Source organism: Gopherus evgoodei, chromosome 2, assembly GCF_007399415.2.
Source record: "Gopherus evgoodei ecotype Sinaloan lineage chromosome 2, rGopEvg1_v1.p, whole genome shotgun sequence".
Lineage (NCBI taxonomy): Eukaryota > Metazoa > Chordata > Testudines > Testudinidae > Gopherus > Gopherus evgoodei.
Genome location: NC_044323.1, coordinates 155,312,288 through 155,336,295, shown reverse-complemented (window position 1 = coordinate 155,336,295; position 24,008 = coordinate 155,312,288). Strand labels below are relative to the sequence as shown.

General features: G+C 44.4%; 1 long non-coding RNA gene across 1 annotated transcript; it reads right to left on the bottom strand.

Annotated features, from left to right (window-relative positions):
* Positions 1-535: 535 nt before the first annotated feature.
* Positions 536-23,779, bottom strand: LOC115645121. Its single transcript, XR_003998651.1, has 3 exons — positions 23,768-23,779; positions 22,647-22,652; positions 536-636 (listed from the first exon to the last, which is right to left on the bottom strand). It is a non-coding gene; the product is annotated as an uncharacterized LOC115645121 (long non-coding RNA).
* Between the last annotated feature and the right edge of the window lie 229 nt (positions 23,780-24,008).

Here is a 24,008-nt window from a genome sequence, read left to right as displayed (position 1 = left end):
TGGGTAAAAAGGGAGACATCCAAAAACAAAAACCTGCCCTATTAGCTTCACTCATAAGATTGCTGATCGAGATTGGCATGGCCATAGGCGCCGACTCCCACGGACAGCCAACTCTCCAACATCCCCAGCACCTCCCACCCACAAGGAGCTCAAGTTACTTGAAGCAATACTGGGACTGCTTTGGCAGCATACGGGGAGACAAAGGAACAGCAATAGGTTGGGGGAGAATTCCTCCAGCGAAGCAGCAGTCCACAGTTAACAGAAGCAACCCTACACTATCCCTCCTAGCAGGGTCCCCATCAGAGGTGAAAGCAAGCCGGTCCAGTCCGGTACAGTATACTGGAAAGAGCCGGTACACAGCTGACCGTACTAGCAGGGGGCAGCTTCTGCAGGAAGGCAATTTAAAAGGGCCCTGGGCTCCAAGCAGCAGCAGCCACAGCCCCGGGCCCTTTAAATAGGTGCCAGAGCCCGCTGCCGGAGCCGTGGGGTAGTGGCGGTGGCCAGGAGCCCCAGGCCCTTTAAATTACCACCAGAGCCCTGGGGCCCCTGGCTGCCGCTGCAGCTACTGCTACCATGGGGCTCCGGCAGTGATTTAAAGGGTCCAGGGCTCCTAGCTGCTGCTACCGCAGCCGGAGCCTGGGGCACTTTAAATCTCAATTTAAAGGGCTCTGGGATTTAAAGTCTTGCCTCTTCCGATTGAGGCCATACCCCCTTTTGGTTGAGGCTCTGCCCCGCTGCTCAGGGACCCCAGCCTTGAGTACTGATAAGTCCTTTAAGTTACTTTCACCCCTGGTCCCCATAGGAGGATGTACTAGGGGCAGGAGGAGGCAGGGTTGTAGTGCTCAATGCTATGGAGATTCTGGATTTCAAAGTATTCCACAGAGAGACAAGGCCTGTGAGGTAATATTGTGATTGGACTAACTTCTGTTGGTAAAAGAGACAAGCTTTCAAGCTACACAGAGATCTTCTTCAAGTATCCCATAGGCAGACTGGGCAATGCTGCCACGAAGTAGAAACTGCAGGTCATTTTTGCCCCCACAACAGCTCAGAAAGTTGGGCTGAACATCTTTATTCCCCCTCTTTCCAGGCTGGGCCTCCCAGGAGTCACAGCACAGAATCTAGCCTATGTGTTTTACAGTGTATAACACCCCTCCAGTGCACAGCAGCATAGCATTTACACATATGGTGTGCAATTACAAATTGCTTCCACAGTTGTAATGCAGCTCCAAAAATCATTTTTTAAAGCTACCTTTCCAGTTACTGAAGCAACCTAAAATATCTAAAGTGTTTTTTGTTGTTTGACACTTTGGCGTACTTCACATGCTAGCAAATTGAAACCTTTGTCACCAATAAGCCAAGATTTGTTAAAGGAAATGAACCTTCATGGGGTGAATGGGCTGTCTTAATCCCGCAAATATTTCTTCTGTTCTTATTTTCCTTCCTGGAAAATGTGCTGCTCTAGTAAACCTCTGATTCTTTTCAGTCACAAAAAGTGGTGTTTTACAAAAATAACCACCCAACCAATCTCACCACAACTACAGTAGTAAAAATGCTGCAGTGCTGAATGCTGCTATTCATCTTGGTCGATGACGCTAAATGGAATTTCAGACGCGCAGTCTAATCAATTTACTGAATTGTGGACCGTTACCCCATATGGCAAAATAGTCACAAAGGCCTTGATTCAGGAAAGCATTTAAGCTTGTGCTTAAGTCTCCTTGACTTCAATGAGACTTCAGCATATGTTAAGTGCTTTTCCAAATAGGGATGTTTTCCTGAATTGGGGCCAATCAGCTGAATTCATTGCTGCACGGAGCCAGGACTAGTGCAGTAATAGCGAAGGAAGAAGACTGCACCTCATTTATTCAGCCTCATGGCCAAGTAGTAATTAGGATGCATCACTTGCTATATCCACTCTGGAGCTTGCAGCATTGAGGAACTGCCATAGGCTCAACAGGATCACGCTTGTATAAGTGTTTCGTAGCAATGGGAGGGTGTCGGCAGTTAGAATAACAGAATATCAGGGTTGGAAGGGATCTCAGGAGGTCATCTAGTCCAACCCCCTGCTCAAAGCAGGACCAATCCCCAGACAGATTTTTACCCCAAATCCCTGAATGCCCCTCTCCAGGATTGAACTCACCACCCTGGGTTTAGCAGGCCAATGCTCAAACCAGTTGAAGGCTGCTTGGAGACCTGACTGAGTTTGGCATTTTCAGTCCAGTTCCCAATATGTGCACACATCACAACAACCTTTAGGAGAAGACTTTAGTGCCTGGCTCCAGGATTCCAATGGGGCTACTCCCAAAGTATGAAACTGCCCAACATGAGTAAGAGTGGCAGGACCCAAATGACTAGCAAACTTGTTAGCAAACTGAGGAGAGACTGACCCACACAGATTGAAATTTCCCCTCTGGTGGATGTCTGTGTCTGGCCGCCTTTCCTTCTTTTTTTTAAAAGAACAGAATGATGCCAGCTAGGATTTTGGACACCTGACAGGACACAATAGGGAATCAAGAACTGCCCCAGTCTGTACTAGTTCTTAGGAAAAAAAATCAAATTTCAGTGCCCAGGGCTGCTCATCTGGCTCTACTCATAAGCACTAAAAGCCAGATCCTCAGCTGGTGTAAATCAGTGTAGCTCCATTGACTTACATGAATTTATTCCAGCTTTGGCGCTGGCCCTCAATTCATACAAAAAATATTAAAGGCAGCGTATCAGTTGAATTACTTCTCAGTTGAATTAGTCTCTTTAAAATGTAATATCAATTTAAACTAACAACGTCTGGTGAGCTTCTACTTCATTACTGCTCCTTTTCAACTTTGGAGACTAGCTTTTAAGAAAAAAATCTTGTGATAATAAATTTGCTTTAACAGCATAGCGTTAGTGGAAACAAAGTGATAATATTTACTGCTTCAGAAAAAAATAGCTACCCTATGATCTTTATTTTCATTGGCAATTCCAATTCCATTAACACTTACACTTAGCTATTTTAGTTTGAAAATATAGCCGCAGCACAGAGCAGGATCTCAACTATTTCTTTAGCTTTCAGGTATTTGTGGTTAAAGCATTAGACTGGGACTCAGGAGATCTGGATTGTAGTTCTGGATGAACCACAAACCACTCGTGTGACCTCAGCAAGTCATTAATCCTTTTGTGCCTCAGTTCCCCATATGTCAAATGGGGCAGAATAACATTTTTTTTTAAAACCTCATAAGGTTTGTGGAATGCTTATTATGGTGGAATCTGAGTAGTTATTTAGTTACCATGTGACTTAGATGACCAATCACACACCCCAAGTAGTCAAAGATTCTGATTCTGCTACCCTTAGTCAATGTCAATAAGGAGAGAGAATTTGTTGTATGTGAAACAGCTCCACAAGTGTAAAGGCTATAGACTATGACCCAAAGAGAGCAGGGTCAGAACAACCTAGAGGATGAAATTTGTCCACAAATTAAATAGGCAAATACATGCAAATGATAAATGCATTTGCAGAAGCCAGAATAAGTTCCTGGACAGAACAAAAATTGCTAAGACATTTACTGTATTATTTGCAACAAATCATCTGATCACTTCTAGGAAGATCCTAGCCCCCTGAAATAAATGGGAGTTTTGTCACTGATGTCAGTAGGGCCAGAAATTTGCCATCAGCATATATCATATTGCAAAAAAATGTTACAGGTGAGAGATTATTAAGTGCACAAGCATTAAGAACCAAATATCTCCCCCACCCCACCCCAGCCAAGCAAATTTAACCATGCATGCATTTGTCAGGGAGAGATATTAAAGTGAATTACATTTTACTGTATTAAATCAAGAGAAATTGGTTAAATAAATCATTTTAATCAAAGAAACAAATGGAAAGAGAAATAGAATGATCCCTTGTAGACTGCTTTTGACATTTGTGGATTTGTTTTGTATTCCCTTTTGTTCAATAAGCTGAAGGATGACTGAGTTCATTTCACAGAAGATAGATTGTATTTTCCTCTCTGAGCATTGCAATGTCCATTGAATTCAACCAGAAAAAAATTACTGTGCTTTAAAAACTCATGATTTCTGTATTATTAGAGACAAACTGCACACCTGGGACAAGGGGTAGGAAATGAATGCATTTGTGATGTACGATAGCAGTGATTATCTGACAATAGTGGTTAATATTTAGGGGCACTTCAAAATAGAATGCACACTAAGAAGTAGAGACTGGGCACCAAACCAAAACCCTGAATCCAGTTTAAACACCCCAACTCAAACACCCAGACCTGTACATGAAATTTGTGACAGACCACGTCTACCAATACATTGAAACAGTGGCAGGGAGGGATGGGGGAAGAAATCAAAGCCAACAATAGCGGACTAAAAAAATAGCCAAACCTGGCCAGTTGGAAGTCCTATGCTAAGTGGATAAAATTCATCTCAGTGCAACAAGCTAACAAAAGGCCTATGGACTACCTTGGTCCCACTTAAGTCATGTTCTCAGGGCAGAAGTGATGCAATGGCCTTTGTAATAGACCTCTGCAGGGGCGGTGAATTTTACCCATGTGAGAAAGACCCTGGGCTAGGAGTGACCATGTGACTCTTCACTAGAGCTGTAAGGCATCTTGGTGGGATTCATCCATAATGCCCTCAAGTTCCCTCTGGTGGAAGAGAATAATGCAGGTGGGACAGACCTGCTGTTGGTGTCAATCGGCATCACTCCAACTGAAGTCAATGTAGCTATGCAGATTTACACAAGCTGAGGAACTGGCTTGCTATTTTTGCCAGATCAAGTGGTAGAGTAAGAAGGTGAAAATAAACCTAAGCCTACCTGTTCTGAGCTGGGATTAGAGAGAAAGAGATACCATTGTTCTTACATATGGGAAGTCCTCATGTACTGCAGTGATAAGCACCGATGTAAGAAACTAGACAGCTGCAGCATAAAAAAATCTGCAGTGTATGTTGCCTAAGACATTTTTTTACTGCAGAAGTAAGGAACACAAGCAAAACATTAACCCTTTAAGGGAGTTTAATCTAAAATAGAGTCAAAATTGTTTCTCCAGCTTTTTAGGTTTTTGGGGCCAGAGCCGTAAAAATATTTGGGTGCCTAAGCCCCAGACTTGGGAACCTAATTCACAGTTTGTGATCCACCAACTCTGCAGACACCTATACTCACTTAGCCCCTGTGTTTACTGGGTATAAGTTACCTAGGTATCTACGGTTCTGCCTCCGGGCATGCATGCAGCTGCCTCCCTCTAGGTATCTGGAGCCTGCCTCTCCCCCTAGAGCAAGTCACAAACTGAGGAAAGACTGGCCTTCCTCTACCGGAGGTGCTCAGAGGCCACCCACTGGATCAGGTCCCATTCAAAATCTGGCTACAGGAGGAAGAAGCTGTGGTGCCCGCCAGCAGCCAGAGTACTCCCTGGGAATGTGGAAGACTCACGTTCAGTTCTCCCCTCTGCCAGGAGGAGGAGGAAGACTCCTGTTTAAATTTTACCTCTCATAACAGTGCCCTAGCCACTGAGCTATGGGATAGTCTCACACAGGATCTCATCCGTCTTTCCCAGTGAAGTTGTTCCACCGTGGATAAATAATGAAAGAGCGAATGGAGCAGAGAGACTGGACCCAGGGTCCCCTGCATCCCAGGCAACTGCTCTAACGACTGGACTAAATCATAAGATAGGGACCACCGCCACCTCTTCCAGCTCTTGTGTGTGGAATTGGCTAGCTCAGGCAGTTCCCCACCAAGCTGCTAGCTTCTGTGGATCTCGTTCTAAGGCACTTTTCTCTCTCCATTCGTATTGGGAGCCTACGCACCAGACTTGGGCTTTGTGGATCACAATGGTGTTCCTGTGATTTTCTAGCCACCATGATGCTCAGCATTGCACTGCTTAAGTCCCTTTGTTGATCCAGGTATTTCTTCCTCATAATTTATATTGCAGTCGCAGTTAGGGACACCAGTTAAGCATCAGGGGGCCATGGCATTCGCACAGTAGAGAGACACAGTCAAACAAATATAGATCCCAATTTAGAAGAACTTGCAGCCTAAGACCTTGATCCTGCAATTTCCATGAAGCACAAGGATGGTCCATGTGGGGCTCAGTGCAGAATAAAGGGCTTAGTTTGTGACAAGATGCATCAGCGAGATAAGATGTTAGAGTGGGCGGAGACAAGGAACTTTTAAATAACAATTCAAGAGCCTCTGTCGGCCTTTCAAATAAAATCCAGAACAAAGCTGTCCCTCCTTCGAAACCTTGATTGCTAATAATTTCCTGCAACCAAATGGGAAGCTCAACATACACATTTCCATCAGTTTTGCTCACAAGCCCTTGTTTATTATCTCAAAGGCAGCGAGTGCAAATTATGTATGATGGAAAGTGACTTCAAGCTGGGATGTGTTGCTGCAGGCCACAAGCCCACGCATGCAATACTTCACTTAGGAATTTGCAAATTGGCTTCAATATTTAGCATCAAAGTGGGTTGTCAAAGGTTTAACAGACTTATTGCCAAAAAACTACTCTGGGAGATTGTTTTTTTGATTGAGTCTGTCTTCTGTAAAGTCTCATTTGAATGCTGTTAACACACATCACAGACACTGATGACACTGAATTATTTAGTGCTGCACACCTATCTTACTTAGATGAAATCTTGCAGATCAAAATAAAATGTTTACTTCGGACGGATGTAGTTGCAATTTACACAATGCATGATGATGAGAAGGACACAGTGAAATATTATGGGAATCATCTAATAGGAAATTAGTTTAAATTCTTTTCAACAGCTCTTATTCTGTCTCATTCATAATGCTGAAGACACAAAATACACCTGATTCCCAGCCTCTTCTGTCCTCTGATAACATTGTCTGGCTGCTGACTCTCAGACTTTCAATTCATAGATCGTTGTTCTCCTAATATTGTTCCTGCTCATCGCCTCCTATGTTTTGTTATTGCTGAAGGAGTGAATACCAAGAGGTGATATGGTTATCTATGCAATACAACAAATGACAGGCCTCGCTTTTCTCTGCTATGGAAGGGAACCAGATAACTCAGGATGTATAATGGGATTCGAAAATTTTTTGACACTGGTTTGCATCCCTTCCTGTTTGATACCAACCAGAAATGGCTACAATCCCATAAATACTTGATGTATGAGGATTTGCTGAGTTCAGTTCATTTCCACATGCAGTTAACCTGGAGCTAATGAGTGAAGTTGCTTGTGTTAAAAGCAATACATGGGGACCTTCAATTCCGTTGCTCAGCCAGATACAAAGCAGGACAGCAATGCCCAGGGAAGAACTGGAATTGAGCCATTGCCCCAACAACTTCTCTGTACGATGCAGTTCATCTCTAGGAAGTATAACATAGATAAGAATAAATGGGGAGGAGGGGAAATTGGTTTGAATGGAACCAGTTGGACTAAGACCTGATGGGGGAAAGCTACGTCCAAATGAAAGAGCAACAAATTGCAATGGAGATGATGTAGAATCATCACCATCAGGGGACTACTCACTCTGACCTAAGTAAGGGCCAGTTTTTCAAAAATGCTCAGCACCTAACATGCTGAGCTGTTTGGAAGAGAGGCCACTTCTGTTAGGTGCTTAAATGGGAGCTGAGCTCTTCTGAGAATTCTGGCCTCAGAGTATGGCTGCATTTCATGCATGCACAACTCATTAAATGCATGGATTCATTTAAAACATCCCTCTTCACTGTCTAATGTTGCTGAAGACCATCCATGAATGGTGTTTAGTGAGGAGGTATTGTTGCAGCAGACTAAGTAAAGCTGTCGCTTGCAAGTACCAAGTATTCTATTATTTGGATAGCCCATGCCACCAAATAGTTTCCGTGTAACAATGTCCATCAAAATCTGTTTTGCCACAGGGTGTAACATACATCACAGTGTGCGAGGTCTTCTCACAGATCACTAGCTATTACTTGGAGTCACAAATCACAATAACTTTTCTGTTGAAACTGTAAGAGAGAAACTAGAAATGCTTCTAAACTCAATGAGCCATTAAATAGTTGACAGTATTCTTTATAGGAGCCTAGAATAGTTAATTAATCCCAAAATACAGATGGCGAACATGAATACTTATCACCGTCGACTTCCATCAGGATGCCAAGGGCTCGATCTGCAACTAGCATAAGCTGACATAGTAAATTGATCTATATCAATTTTACACCACCTGAAGACCTGTTTCCCCCTCCTCATCCCAAGCGTGATCTAGTGTTTAGAACAAGGGAGGGGGGTCTACTCCCGGATTCTACTCCTGACTCTGCCATTAATTTGGGAGTTGGCGCTTATACACTTACAGATGGGTAAATTGATCCAATGCAACAAAACTTACCTGCCCCACAGATTTTTATAAAGCCTTAGCTAAATAATGATTGCAAGACATTTAGACATCCTTGGCTAAAACACAACAACAGTAGAAAGCGCTATTATTAATAAAGCCCATAGAAGACAATTATGTGACAATAGGCCACATTTGGTTAGGACTGCCATCCCAGGGTACTCCCTGAGTTTAATAGGGGTCCAGGGGCAGTATTTGTCCAAAGGAGTGATTTTAAAAGCTTATCGGATTTGCTGACTTTGTTTTAAGCATTATGCAGTTGATCTTGTCCCATATAAGTCAATGGGAACAGGCTCAAACCCAGCTAAGCTCTTCAGAGAAGGTGATCATGAGAAAGTGCACTCCAGCTCCGAGCAAATGCAAATAGCAAAACCTGAACTAGGGGATTTTAAAGAGCTCTGCAGCTGCACATAACCAGTCAGCCAGCACTTGAGCAGTCAGTCACTTGGATGATCCCCAACCAAGTTAAGAGATCTGTGTGTTAAAACTGACCTTTTAAAATGGTTTCCTTGGATAGAGGGGAGCCAAGGGAAAGGATGATGAATACAAGGACTAGGGTTGGCATGTGCTTGGCAGAATGTCACTAAATATTAGAGAGTGGTCGGGGGGGAAAAAGGAAATATAGTGTAAAAAGTGTTTGAATCGTTTCATTCTGAATCTAAACAATGTTTCCCTCCCAATTCAATATGTGGTTATTTTCAATGAAAAAATGTTATTTTTAAATGGGCCTTTTTGTGAGAGTTTCTGATTTTATAACAAAGTGGGTTGGGTGTAGGAAGAGGGAATGGGGGAGGAAGAGTTCTGAAGAAAGATTTTTAACCGGCTCCGCTAGATACATATTTTCTCCTCCTTCCATCTGAGGGGCAGGTTTCAAAGTAAATTCTTGCTTGGCAAGATCTGCAGTGAAACCAAAGACTGCACTAGGGGCCACTGCAGAAAGGAAATTTAGTCTCAATATCCATCCAGATAAGAGTTTGTTTCTTGGAGGATAACAGCGCCACTACCATAGAAGAAATTGCTTTATTCACAGAGTTCACCAGCAACAGCCATTTCTTAAAGACTATGCCATCATCATCTCAACCGGAAGGACACATTTTTGAAGGTGTTGATTAATGCTTGGTGCACTCCATGACTAGAACTGTTCTCCAGAGGTTCAAATTCAGGTAGACAAACTCCTCTAATTCATATTGTCACTCTTTAGGTTCAAAGATAATGCAACTGTTCATGTGCTAAAGACAGGAAGAACCAACAGCAGCGGATCTCAACCTTTCTCATAATCGAGACTATGCCGAACACACAACTAGGACCCAGTCGGAAACTTCCTCCCCATATAGCAGTACAGGAAGGTGCAAGGTTGTTGTAACTCCTAGTTTGAGAGCATAAGACCCGTTGTATTAGGCAGCCAAGTCCATTTCCCTGCACACATGCAAACAGGTTCCTACAGTCTCTCGCTGGAGCTAAGCCTAAAGAAATCACTGCTAGATGAAATGGGAACAGTACCAGCCCTTGACACTTTCAGAACTAAATGTGAAACTGGTCTCTTGACTTAGATTTCCCTGGATGATCCTCTCACACACATCAGCCTCCTCACATTTATAAACATATAAAATCAATCCCTTTATGTTAATTTTGTGAAATTAACTTGAAAAGAGACATAGGATTTATGCTTTCTTCTTTTGGAAAGAAGTCACATACCACAGTGATAGGCACCCATGAAGAACCCACATAGTCAATTTGCACTTTTTTTGTACAGTCCTGTTTTAAATGTCTCAGATAGCAGGACTTCTATCCCTCCCTGTGGGACACTATTCTACAGCACAACAGATCTCACTGTCAGAGAAAATAAACCAAAACAAACATCACACACCTTTTCTGACTCTCATCTTAAAGTGACATTCTTAATGTTCGTCCCATTGCCCCAAATTGAATCCCACTTCACTCCTGTAAACACTCCCTCTGCCTTCTTGATATTTACCACCTGTTGAACACGTACAGGACTTTTCTGACATTCCCGATTCCTAGTTTTCCAAGCTACAATTATTAAGCTCATTTCATTTGCCCTCCTTAGTACTCTGGCTCTTCCCCTTCCTGATCACACCCACTTTCAGGCTAAACTTGTAGCTCCAGACTAAATGAAGGTTGCATGTAGACTGACACACACCTAGGCCTTCTCCACTACTGAGAAACTGCAGCCTGGCTTGTTCCACAGGTAGTGAATCGAGCCTATTAAGCTGAACACCAACCAGAGATCTACCACAGTTTATACAGCTCTTTTCTTCTTAATGCACACGGCAGAAAAAAGGTTCTCAAAAGCATGACTTTAAAGACAAGATGAAGATTCACAACCCATATGTCCATTTACAAATCCATGACTTATAAAATGTGCAGGATGTGAAAGTTTTCAGCATTGGCAGCACACTTACGGAATTTGTGATGCACTCAGCAGAGCTGGGGAAATCCAGTCTCCAGGGAGCAGAACGTGGCCGTGTAAACTTAACAAGCAAATGCATTCACTTCCAGTTCATCACTGGGGTTGCTACCTCCAGTTCATAGTGCTCCTCATGCTCCGTTTGCATCTGATAGCTTTAGAGGATTTTGTACCCCTTTTCCCAACTGCAACAGCTGACTCCTGCATGGGTTCCTGAAAACAAGAAGGGTTTTACTTTATTTTTTTATTTTTATTTTTTTTTAAATCCTTACTTCCAAGTTGTCACTGGTCAAAGTGGAGATAAAAGCAGTTGTTGCAAGGAGAGAGCAGCTATTTTTTCACCCTTCTAATTGCTTCAGACACCTGTGGCAAAGAGACACTTACTCCTCTAGTAGGCCAGAAACTGAGAAGGTGGAGGCTGTGAGCATGATTCTCCTCTCACTTATATCTGGGTAAGTCACGTGTGAACCCACAAAGTGTATGGTGGGTTATACCAGTTTAAACCCAAGAGAATAGAATATTTTTATAGTTTTTAAGCCTAGAAGGGACCATCAGATCTAGTCTGACCTTCTGTATAGCATGGGCCATGGAATTTCATCTTGTTACTGCTGTATTGAGCTGCACATTTGACTAAAAGCACATCTCCCAGAAAGGCATCCTGATTTGAAAATGGACTTCTGCATGATATTCCTGCTGCCGGGTAGTTTGGAGCAAATTCTTTATGCCGAAGTGTTCACGCAAGACTTTGGATTTTAGGTGCCTTTTCTGTGTGCGTGCCCACCTTAAAAGCCTGATTTTCAGATATGCTGAGCACCGAAGAAAAAAAAAATTCAAGTCAATGGGAGCTTTGAGTGTTCAGCACCCATGAAAGTCTGGACTACAAGGTCTCTTAAGTCAAGCACATGAAGTCAGAGCATACTTCTGAAAACATGGCTGCCAGTATTTCTGTTTGCAAAGTGAGAACAAAAATGCTGTCCTACTCCACGAGAGTAAGGCATTTTTTTAAAAAAAATCCATTCATTCATTGTCTAGGTGGAAGTCAGATACATTTATAATCTATGGAATTACAGGGCTGGTGGCTGCAGGACCTAGTGTGGATCCTCTTTCACTGGGGCAAGAAACTTTGCTTCCGGTGTTCTTGTCACAGGGCCCTCACTTCTTGAGCTGCTTAAAGAGACAGGAACTGTTCACTGCCCTGCTGCCACTTTACTAAGCTACATCTGCAGGAACCATTCAAGGCTTTTACAAAGTCTTGTGGTCTGATAGACCATAAGGAATTGTGCCCAATGGCATCAACCCACAGATAAAATAGCTAAAGATTTCAACCAGCTCTAGTAATCACCTATAATCTTTATTTTACGTTTATTAGTAAATATCTACTTTGTTGGGCTGTAGAAATGATTAATGGTGCAGAGTGCAGGGAAGACAAAGCACTGTATTAATTGCTAGATATCACAAATTGTGTATATAAAATATGCAGTATGTGCATGACCTACCTCTCTATCTAGTCTCTTATCTCATTCCCTTTCCCTCTCCACTTCAGTATGGTATCCCTTTCCCACGCTGATTATCCAAGTCATCCCCTTCCTTTTTTAAAGTCCCACCTAAAAGGTAAACTTCCACAGTCCCTCCTTTTCCTCAAAACAAATATTGTAGCAAAGTTACTCCTTTCTCTGGGGTCCCTGGCTTCCCAGTTTCTTTTAGAAAGCCTTGATCCTGCAAACACTTATGCATGTGTACAACTTTATTCAATGGGACCACTCATGTGCTTAAATTATGATGATGCTTCAGTGTTTGCATAATCGGGGGCCTTAGACTATAAACTTTATGGCAAGGACTGTCTTCATTCTGCTTCTTGGGTGCATTGTGGATACCTTGCAAAGACAATAATTCTAGCCCCAGTCCTGCAAACACCTACGTATATGAGTAACTTCAGACATGAGTAAATCTATGCATTCAAGCAGTCGGATCTGAGTTCTCTACATGCATAGACACATTAACTCCTCTTGCACATATGTGCACACAGGCACATAGGCTCCAAGCTTCCAAACGTTTATACATGAGTAACTTTACTTGTGTGTGTACTTACTCACAAGCTACTCAGGAGGTTAGAGGTTTCAGAGTGGTAGCTGTGTTAGTCTGTATCAGCAAAAAGAACGAGGAGTCCTTGTGGCACCTTAGAGACTAACAAACTTATTTAAGCATAAGCTTTTGTGGGCTAAAACCCACTTCACTTAAATAAGTTTGTTAGTCTCTAAGGTGCCACAAAAACTCCTCGTTCTTTCAGGAGGCTAGCGTATTTCACTCAAGATGGATTATGAGATGAAACTGCTACTGGAGATTCTGGGCCAACCTGAAATGTACTGCACACTTGGTGGTGGAGCTCTGAAAGGTGACCAGGATTGATTTAAAAAAAGAAGGGCTTATGTTTAATTGCATGCACAATAGTTTTTCAAAAAGAAAACAGGTGCTTGAACGGAGTCCATTTCAGGCCCCCTACTACAGTTTCATTCCCTTCTCTGCTATGGAGGTCTGCGTATAGCCAACTGCTGGGATGTGCTTGTAGAAATACATTTGCTAGAATAAACAGCCTAAGGCAAATGGCTGCATCCAAAGACCTTGTGTGGATTCTGCACCAGTCCTTGGAGGATTTGATCTTTCTCACAAATTTAGAGACGTGAACTTGGGGGACAAGATCGTGTTTCCATCTGTTTCATGGGAAGCTCTAGCCTTTTGGCCTAAAGCCACTCATTTTAAATATATTAATCGACTTGGGCCATTTTATGTGACTGGGTCAGAACAATAGAAAGAGAAGAAATTAGAACAAAAAAAGATTTAAGGAAAAAGGGTCAAATAATATTTTCAGGAATATTGTTGTGGGCCCTGAATTTTGAGAAACAGAATTTGGGCATCAGCTAATATTAGAAAAGTGGAACAGAATTCTGCCCTGGCCCTGATTCAGGAAGTTTAACTTTAAGCACATCAGTTTCCATGACTTCAAATGGAACTATTCACATGCTTAAAATTAAGCACATATATAAGTACTTTAACCAGGGCCTGGGTAATATTGATATAAAGCCAGTATAACACTGTAGCCTAATGGGTTTGCTTACCTCTATTCTATTCTCTGCTTTGCCTTATATTCTGCTTTATGATATTCAGCAGTAATCCAAGGAACTTACAGGTTTGTAGCCTGTAAGACATTGGCTTCAGCAGTTAGCAAGCATGAAACTTGAGGCCTACCAACTTTGGCATCGATAAACTTAGGTAACTCATAGGTTCTGGGGAACTGGAAGTAGAGTGTAGGGGGAAATTTTGTCCATAATGACATCAGCCAACCACTGAACATGAACCGACATCAGCTTCTGGAAGGTTTCGGATGGAACATCCGACCACAAGAGTGCCATGACAACAGGGCCAGCGCTACCATTTAGGCGACCTAGGCAATGGCCTAGGGTGCCAGAATTGGGGGGGGGGCGCTATTTTGCTGGGGGGGGGTGGCACATGGGTCTGGTGAACCTACCGCAGTCATGCCAGCGGACGGTCCACGCTGGAAAGGCTCCGGTGGAGCTGCCGCAGTCATTTCAGCGGACGGTGTGCTGGTCTAAAGGCTCCAGCGGACCTACCGCAGTCATGCCTGCAGCAGGTCCACGGGAGCCTTTAGACCAACGGACCGCCCGCCGGCATCACTGCGGCAGCTCCACTGGAGCCTTTCCAGCAGCGGACCGTCCTCCGGCATGACTGCGGTAGGTCCACTGGACCCGCGGGGGGTGGCGAAATGGCCGTCTGCCTAGGGCGTCAGAAACCCTGGCGCCGCTCCTGCATGGTAATGAATTGATGTATACGATAATGGAGTGAAATCAAATACACTAAGCTATAGAAGAAAGGCACCTTAACATTGGTAAGGAGAGGAAATATAAATAAGGAAGAGAGGAGAAATCGCTATTGAATATGCATTAGACATGGTAACGTCAGCGTAACGTATTATAAAAGTGGTATCCCTGCCTGGGGGCAGTAGCAGAGAGAGCCCTTAGGAAGGGCCAGAATGACAGCCACTTGTGAGGATGAGGAAGGTGACAGTGATGAGGAAGAAAATAGCTAATATTTCAGGTTGTTCAGCAAGGGATGGTGCGAGTATGGTGTGACATTGTGCCTCATATTCTTCATAGAAATATTGCTATATGAATATGGTATAACTAAGATGTGTTTTACACAAGATGGGTCATGTAAGGTATCATTGGAAAGGTTATGATTTACTGAACGTGATTATCCAATTTGTATGCATGTATATTTCCATATCTGAAGTTAGAAATATTGACTATGTAATAATTACAACTGTGTTTTCACCTGGGAATGCCCATCAGACAGTATGCAAACAGCCTGGATGGGCAATTAGGAAGGACAATAGGACTTTGAAGATACTAACCTCCCTCCTTCCTGAGAATTTTCCCGGGATCCTGCTTTAACACTGCAGGGTCATGTGATGATGTCACCTAGTGCAGTATACCATCTTAAAATGCTGATATTTTCCCACAGGATGGGAAACAAAGGATTCCTGCCATACAGAAATCCTATTTAAGGCTGGGGAGTGAGTTAATCTAGACTTTTCTCCACTGCCTCCCTGCCCAAGAAGAAAGACTGCTGAAAACACCTGAAGAAATAAAGGAACTAAGCTGGGGGAGGCAGGGGCTGAGCCCAGGCAAGAAAGGTCAGCCCGGAAAAGGAATCCCTGGAGATTTAAACTGCAAGCGATGCAGTTTACCTTAAAGAAACTCTGCAACCTGCTTGAAACAACATTTAGGGTGAACAATTATTATTTGTAGCCAGCATTACTTAGTGTATGAAGCTTTGTTTGCGTGTTTTGTTTTATTTGTTCAGTAATCTGCTGTGATCTGTTTGCTATCCCTTATTGTCACTTAAAATTGACTGTTTGTAGTTAATACATTTGTTTTTTGTTTACTCCAAAACCTAGTTTGTGCAATTCATAACTGAGGAGAGAAGCTGTGCATATTTTCCTCCACATTGAGGGAGGGAAAGAATTTCAAGAGCTTACGCTGTATAAATCTTTGCACAGAGCAAGACAAGATAATTTTGGGTTTACACTCCAGAGGGGTTGTGCACCAAAATGCTGAGCAATTCCTGGAGCTGAGTCCTCTACCCACAGAATTGACTGCAGACTCTGTGTGATCCTACAGCTAGGTATGTCCCTACCTGTGTGTGTGCTGGAAGGGGGCTTGAGAGCCTGTCACAGCAGCACAGAGTGAGGGAAACCCAGGCTGGTGACACAGGTGGGCTCAGTGGGACCCCAGCACATCAGGTGGCACCCTGGAAGGGGGGTCCAACCCATCACATATGGATGTTCAGAGATAATACAGGAAGTACATCTATCTACCTTACTGAGTTAGAGTGTGTGTGACTTTGCTCAATGTATTAACACATTATTTATTCGTAAATATAAAAGAGTTCCTACAGTTGAGTGTTGCACCTGTGCACTGCGGGGTTCCCAATGATATACTAATTTTAATAATACTGGCACGGCTCTAGGGACAAGAACCTATCAACCCTTAAAGTGATAACTTCGAATTTTTATTCAAAATCTTTAGATCAGGCTACAAACATTACTGATGTCAGTGGTGTTGTATTTATTCCAGCGTAAGCAAGATCTAAGACCAAAGTCTGTTCTTATAATTTCAGATAGTTAAGTGATCTTTTACCAGTACTAAAATAATAGTTACAAAACCAAGCTGAAAGAAGGAATAGATTTCCTGTCTTCATGTAATTATTTCAAATCTCAATGGTTTCCAGAGAGAAGAGTCTTAATGCTGAAGTCAGTGGAAACATTGAAAGGGTTCTGTGTAACCCACGTGAATCAAAAATGGGCAGTTCTGTCTTTTGGAAGAACCATCTTAAAGGCTTGGTGATTAGGGTATGGGAGTGGGAAGTATAACTGAGTTCTCTTTCCTACTATCACTATAGGCAAGTTGCTTCACCTCCATGCCTCAGTTTACCCAAGGCCTGTTTGTTTGCCACCTGGCATCTTGAGTAGCCATTTACAGAGTTAGTGCAAAGTAGGCGTAAGCAGGGGCGGCTTTAGGGATTTTGCTGCCCCAAGCACGGCAGGCAGACTGCCCTCGGCTGTTTGCCTGCAGAGGGTCCACTGGTCCCGTGGCTTCGGTGGACCTCCCGCAGGCAAACAGCCGAGGGCAGCCTGCCTGCTGCCCTTGCGGCACCGGCAGAGCGTCCCCTGTGGCTAGCCGCGTTTGGCATGCTGGGGCCTGGAGCCGCCCCTGGGTGTAAGACACTATCTCACTGTGGAATTTTATACTCCCCTTGCATGGGTTGAAGGCTGTGGAAAGCAGGCCTTCTCCACCTGTAAAAGTGAGTTAAAATTTCCCTAGGACCTACCTTTTCTCAAGTGCTCTGAGACCCAGATTCTCAGCTGCTGCAATCTGGTGCAGCTCTCTTAACGTCAGTGGAGCTGTGCCAGTTTCAAGCAGCTGAGGATCTAGCCCAGTGGACCACACGTGCTATATTCTAGTTTAGACTGGTACAAGCAGCAGCGGGTCCAGCACTCCAAGCGCGTGCCTGGGGCAGCAATCTGTGAGGGGCGCCCTGCCGGTCCCTGTGAGGGCGGCAGTCAGGCAGCCTTTGGCGGCTTGCCTGCGGGAGGTCCACCAGTCCTGCAGCTTCGGTGGCAATTCGGCGGCAGGTATGCCGAAGCTGTGGGACCAGCGGACCTCCTGCAGGCATGCTGCCGAATCCGCGGGACCGGAGACCTCCTGCAGGCATCCCACCGAAGGCAGCCTGCCTGCCGTGCATGGGGTGGCAAAAAAGCTAGAGCCACCCCTGGATACAAGAGAGGGCAAAATCAACCCCTGCAAGTGCCAGATACTACGGTTACTGTATTCTCCACGTGTACCAAGTTTTCGGACTCTCTGCTGAGGCTGTCAAAGGGGCGAGTTGGACACCTGACTGGATTTTCTCTTCCTGCGGACATATCCTCATCCCAATCGCAGTGACAGCAGATAACGTTTGTTAAACAGTGCAAGAAGAACTTAAAGTCATGGCACCTGCAGAAACTACCTGAGCCAAAATAAAAACCTTTGTAGCGATGCTGAGAGAGGCAGTGCCAGTCAGCTATTATTGCCTTGACATAAATTCAATTAAAATCTTGAGTTGTAGAGTGGTAACTTCCCACTGAACAACAGCAACACAAAATGGTGTCTCAACAAGCCAGAGGCTAGCTTCAAATTCCTTTGTACTCAAGAGAACAGAATGCAAATACTGCTCTGGTGATCAGGTCACAGTGGTGGCAAGTTTTGAGCATCTTAGAGAGACAAGGTGACTCTTCAGAACAGATGCCTCTGGAGAAAGCAAGCAGAGGGAGGAAATCAGAATGATATTATGCAGCCGAGCGTGGGGAAAGTAACAAACGCAGACCTGCAGAATTAGAATGTCCACTCTGAACCTTCTATTATGGAAGATATTTTCCAAACAGCTCCATTCCCTTTCTGGAACCGAAAAGAAACAGTGAAGATTTCAGAGTGGGCGTGACTTTGTAATTCAAGTGATCAGAACTGTCCCTTCTGGCCTTAAAATCAATTAATCTGTGAATGAACAAGCCATAAAATTGCACCAAGTGATGCCTGAATCAAGCCCACAACTCCTAGGTGGAGCTAAAACATGTCTTTTAGAAAGAGATCAGCTCTTGATTTAAAAGATTTCAAGGAACAGAGAATCTACCTCATCCCTGGGTACGCTGTTCCCATGGTTAATCACCGACACGGTTCAAAATCTGAACTAATACATTTCCTAATTGGAACTTGTTTAACTTGAGCTTCCAACCATTGGATCTTGTTATGGCTGTGTCAGATCAATTAAAAAACCTTCAGCTATTGGTGATGTAGGTGTAGCCATGTAGGTGTTTATAGACAGCATTCAAGTCACCTTTAAAGGGACATTCTTCAAATAAAGAGATGAGGGACTTGATCTTAACACTAACCTAAGCCTTTTAGGGTAGATTTTCAAAGGCACAAAGAGCAATTAAGGTACCCATCTCCCACTGAAAGTCGATGGATTCTAAGGCCCAGATACTCAAAAGTATTTAGGCACTTAACTCGCATAGATTGCAATGGCAGTTAGGCACCTAAATACCTTTCAGGATCTGAGTCCCTACTCCGCCAATGTCCACAACAGCATAATGGAATGTAAAGTTATCATTTACACATGGAGTCTCTGAGGCCTTGGCTACACTCACACTTTACAGCACTGCAACTGGGGTGTGAAAAAACACCCCCCTGAGCGCTGCAAGATACAGCGCTGTAAAGCGTCAGTGTAATCAGGGCTGCACTCTACACCCGTAAGGGATGTGGTTTACATGCAGCGCTGGGAGAGCTCTCTCCCAGCGCTGCCGCTCCGACTACACTCACACTTCAAAGCGCTGCCGCGGCAGCGCTCCCGCAGCGCTGCCAGGGCAGCGCTTTGAAATTCCAAATGTAGCCATACCCTCAGACAGGTGATGGGGTGCCCAGCCTTCAGCACTACAGCAGTCAGTGAAATGGAGAAGCCTAAAAGAAAGTGATCTTTTTCTTTAAATGCCAGACTACTTCCTTGCTCTCCAGCTGATGGCTGCTTTTGAAATCCTGTGCTGATCTTTTCCCTCTCTGTCTCCAGTAAATTGGACTGCCAGACACCACAAGCAGCACAAGGGTTTCCAAATGGATCAGGAGGGAAAGTGACAAAGATCCAGGAACAGCGGTGAAATATCAGGACTTCTTAGCCCCTCAGTGATGATGTCAGGACAGAGAGTCTATTACTGGATGTTTGGTCTGGTTATTCATCCAGCAGTGAATATAGCTGATGTTGAGAGAACAGAGAAGGGAGGTTACAAAAAAAGCAGCCACCCTTCAGCACCAACTGTTCCTAACTGACAGTCAATAACAAAACTTGCAGAGGAGAAAGACACCACGTTGGAGAATTTAAAAATAGACTCTGAAATTATTTATCCTGGGAGCACAGAGGAAAACAAACCCTGATTGTGGGAAAAAGATTGCAATGGAAAGAACTCTGCTGTGTATAAGCCATGCCCAATGTGTTATGGGCCAGATATTTGCTTGCGTGCACAAGGGCAAACCAAGGAGAAACCAGTGAGAACCAAGGGCCACATTTATGGAAGTATTTAGGCACATGGAGATGCAGATGGGCACCTAGTGGGACTTACAAAAGCATCTGCGTTAGACAACTAAATCCCATGGAAGTCAATGAGAGTTAGGCTCCTAGTGACATTTGCAGAAGTGCCTATGCACCTATTGGCATCTTCAGGCACCTAAATACCTTTGTAAATCTGCCCCCAAAGTGGAGAAGGTAGGCACAGAAGGTGATACTGGGCTCTATATGCTCAGACCTAATGCCTACCCTACTGGTGATATACATGGGCGAATAGCTTTGTATTATTATTGCACCTGCCAGCACACAGTGAGACAGCCCTGTTCCCAAAGAGCATAACATTTACATTGATAAGAAAAACAGGGGAAAATGGAAGCTTGAGAAGGGAAGTGATTTTCCCAAGGTCATGTAGCAGACCAGTGGCAGAGTTGGGAATCAAAACCCAGGTCCCCTAACGCCCAGTCCAGTGCCCTGGTCAGTAGGCAAAGTTGCCTCCTTTGGAATGTTGGGAATTCAACCTTTTGCACCAGCATTAGCGGCCAAGCCAAATCTCGTCAAACCAGAGCAGAAGGAGGGTAAAATACTAGCAGCATCCTCTCTCTCATTTGCTAAATCACTGCAACAACACGTTTGTTCAAGTCAAAGGGTTTTTGTGGGTGCAATATTACTTTAGTGAAGTAGCTTAAGCTACCTGACTCAGCAGTTTTCAGAGTGTGGGGCTTTGAGATATGCAATCCAGAACTGAATTTACCCAAATTCGGAGGGATGGTGTCTTGTTTGCCCAGTTCTGGACTCATTCATTAAAATGTGATGATTCTGAATTTAGACTTTTAATTTAGACATCTTTTTATACATATACACATACACGTGTGCATGCACATATGCTCAAACTACTGTAAGAAAGGAAGATCCAGTGATTAGGGAATTAGCCACAAACTTCAAAGACTCAGGTTCAATTCCTGGCTCTGGCACAGATTCCCACTATGATCTTGGGCAAGTCAGGTCCAGATCCACAGGAAGACTTAGGTGCCATTGAAGTCCTCAAAACTCCTGTTCAGCTGCCAATTAACCTTGGAGGTGCTTAAATTTCCACCGTTGCTGTCCCCAACAGGGCCGGCCTTAGGATTTATGGTGCCCTAGGCGAGATTATTAAACTGGTGCCCCTGTGCCTGATCTGCTCTTAGCAACACAAACATAAGCTTACAGTATTGGAAAACTTGCCACATTCACGTTATTAAAACCAGTTTAACTTAATTAAGCACACTGTAGTGCTGATGGACTAGCACTAAAGAAGCAGCACTATAGAAGAAATTCTGATGACAGAATGATGCAAATTTTTTTTTAATTTATCAAAATTTTATTGGAAATTTATATGAAGAGGTATTGAAACAAAGATTTGTTTTTAATTAAAAGCAATCTTTCTGGCTTTTTTGGCTGCAAAATCAGTAATAATGTCATCGTATGACAAAGACAAAGTCATGTCTTGTTCGATTGCAAGAATAGCAAGACCAGTTAAGCGTTCCTGACTCATTGTAGAGCGGAGATAGTTTTTAATGAGCTTTAGTTTTGAGAAAGCGTTCTCCTGATGCTACTGTTAAAGGAATTGTCAGTGGCAATGTACACATTAGGATATATGTCAACAAGTTTGCGGGTATGAATAAACTGTACAATGTCCATCACCGATTTTGCATGTGGCAACATTGATGACAGTGTACTCAATTCTTCGTACAGTTCAAGTCCATTTAAATCAAAACTATCACCGTGCTTCAGGAGGCTCTCTAGATTCTTGCACTTTGTCATTAGTTGCTCTTGTTTTCCTATTTTGTTGAATTTAGTTATGTCATACAAAAATCCAAACTGTTCATGGTGTACTTGCAAGGTATTAAACCTTTCATCAACAGCAGATACTGCTTTATCCATCACAACATTAAAAAATTCAACCTCAAATTTCTTTTCTGGATCATCTATGGGCATGATCTGCTGTACAGATTCTTCACAAAGAAGTGTCCCTGGCCTTTTTAACTCATATTAACTATGTATTTACTTTATGAAAGTTGGAGAAAACATTGTGAAAACATAAAACATTGGCTGCCCAACTTCTGGGCTGGCAAAAGTTATACTGACTCACAGGGAAAAAAAAAAGCAGGGGAATCTTAGTACAACATATGGTCACTCTATACCAGGGGTCGGGTCGGCAACCTTTCAGAAGTGGTGTGCCAAGTTCACTGTAATTTAAGGTTTCTCGTGCCAGTAATACATTTTAATGTTTGTAGAAGGTTTCTCTCTATGTCTATATTATATAAATAAACTATTGTTATTATCTGAGGTCTTGGCCACCGGTCCTGCTCAGGCCACTGTCAGCTGAGTAAATGAAACCCCATACCGGCAGCGGGCTGGTGGCTGGAACCCTAGACAAGGATCCCAGGCCCTGCTCAGCCCGCTGCTGGTCTGGGGTTCTGACCACCAACTCCTGCCAGCCAGGATCCCAGCCGCCAATCCCCCCTCAGCCCGCTACCAGCCTGGGATTCTGCTCACCCAGGCTGGCAGGAGGCAGAGTGGGGCTGGCGGCTGAGCTCCTGACTGGCAAGGGGCTGGCAGCCGGAACCCCGGAGTAGCAGTAGGCTGAGTGCTGCTGGCACCCCAGACTGGCAGCAGACTGAGCCACTCAACCCCCCATCGGCCCTGCTCAGCCCGCCACCAGCCCACTCAGCCCGCTGCCGGCTGAGTGAATGGAACCCCAGGCTGACAGCAGGTTGAGTGGTTCAGCTGGCCTGCTCAGCCCACTGCCAGCCTGGGTTCCTTGGGGGTCCCCAGGCCAGCAGCAGGTGCTGAGTGGGGCCGATGGCTGGTATTCCAGCTGGCAATAGGGCAGCAGCCGGAACCCCAGAGCAGTGATGGGCTGAGCCGCTCAGCCTGCTGCTGCATACCATCAAAAATCAGCTCACCTGCCACCTTTGACACGTGTGCCGTAGGTTGCCGACCCCTGCTTTATACACTAGTAAGGAGATGAGCATATTACAGTTGTTGGAGGGCTCTTATCAGGAGTAACAGGCTATAGGAAAGTCAGTCAACATTTTTTGTTTCTCTGATGAAAACTGGCCCACTCCCTGCCTCAAACCAAACCTGTCACTAATAATTGTCAACAACTTAATTTTCTGTTTTTGGATAAGATATTGATTTTTTAAAAAAATAATATTGAAATTGGATTCAGGATTGTTAGCAAGAATTTTTGGCAAACAAAGTTGTTAAATGACAATCTAAATGGCAACACAGTACTGCTTTCATGCTTGGCTCACCCCCCAGGCCGCTGGTCCAACAGCTGCAGTAGAGGAGGAGATAGGTGGAAAACTGCAGGACCCCAAAATCCACCTCTTGGGGTGCAGAGTGGCAACAGCAGCAGCAAACCCTCAGGTCCAATCACACGCCAATGGGCACCACCACCAGCCTTATGGACCATGGTGAAGTTAGCACAGCATCTGATCTCAGGGACAGGGCACCCATGGAGCCACAGCAGCTCATCCTGCCCTATGCAGCTCCCCCCGGATGAGATGGATAGCTGGCAGCTGCCAGCCCGGGGGAGAGGTGCTCCCCAGCTAGGGTGGCCAGATCCAGATGTCCTGATTTTATAGGGCCAGTCCCGATATTTGGGGCTTCGTCTTATATAGGCACCGATTACCCCCACCTAGAGTGACCAGACAGAAAGTGTGTAAAATCAGGACAGGGATGGGAGGCGGGAGTTGGGGGGGGGGCAAAAGGAGCCTATATAAGAAAAAGACCCCAAAATTGGGACTGTCCCTATAAAATAGGGATATCTGCTCACTGTACCCCAATCCCGATTTGTCACACATCTGGCTAACCCCATCCAAACCCTGTGTGACATTCCAATTCTGGCTGCCTGCCGAGGAAGTGAGTTACTTTCACTTTCATTCCTCAGCAAGCAGCCAGCCTCCCCTCCCCCCCCCACTCCCCAGCCCTCACCCAACCCAGCCCTGATGGAGGGGAGGGAGGAGAGAGAGAGGGATGCTCCTGGGGAGGAGGGAGAAAGGAGGGGGTGCTCCATGGGGCGGGGGGGGGGGAGAAGAATGGATGTTATGGGGG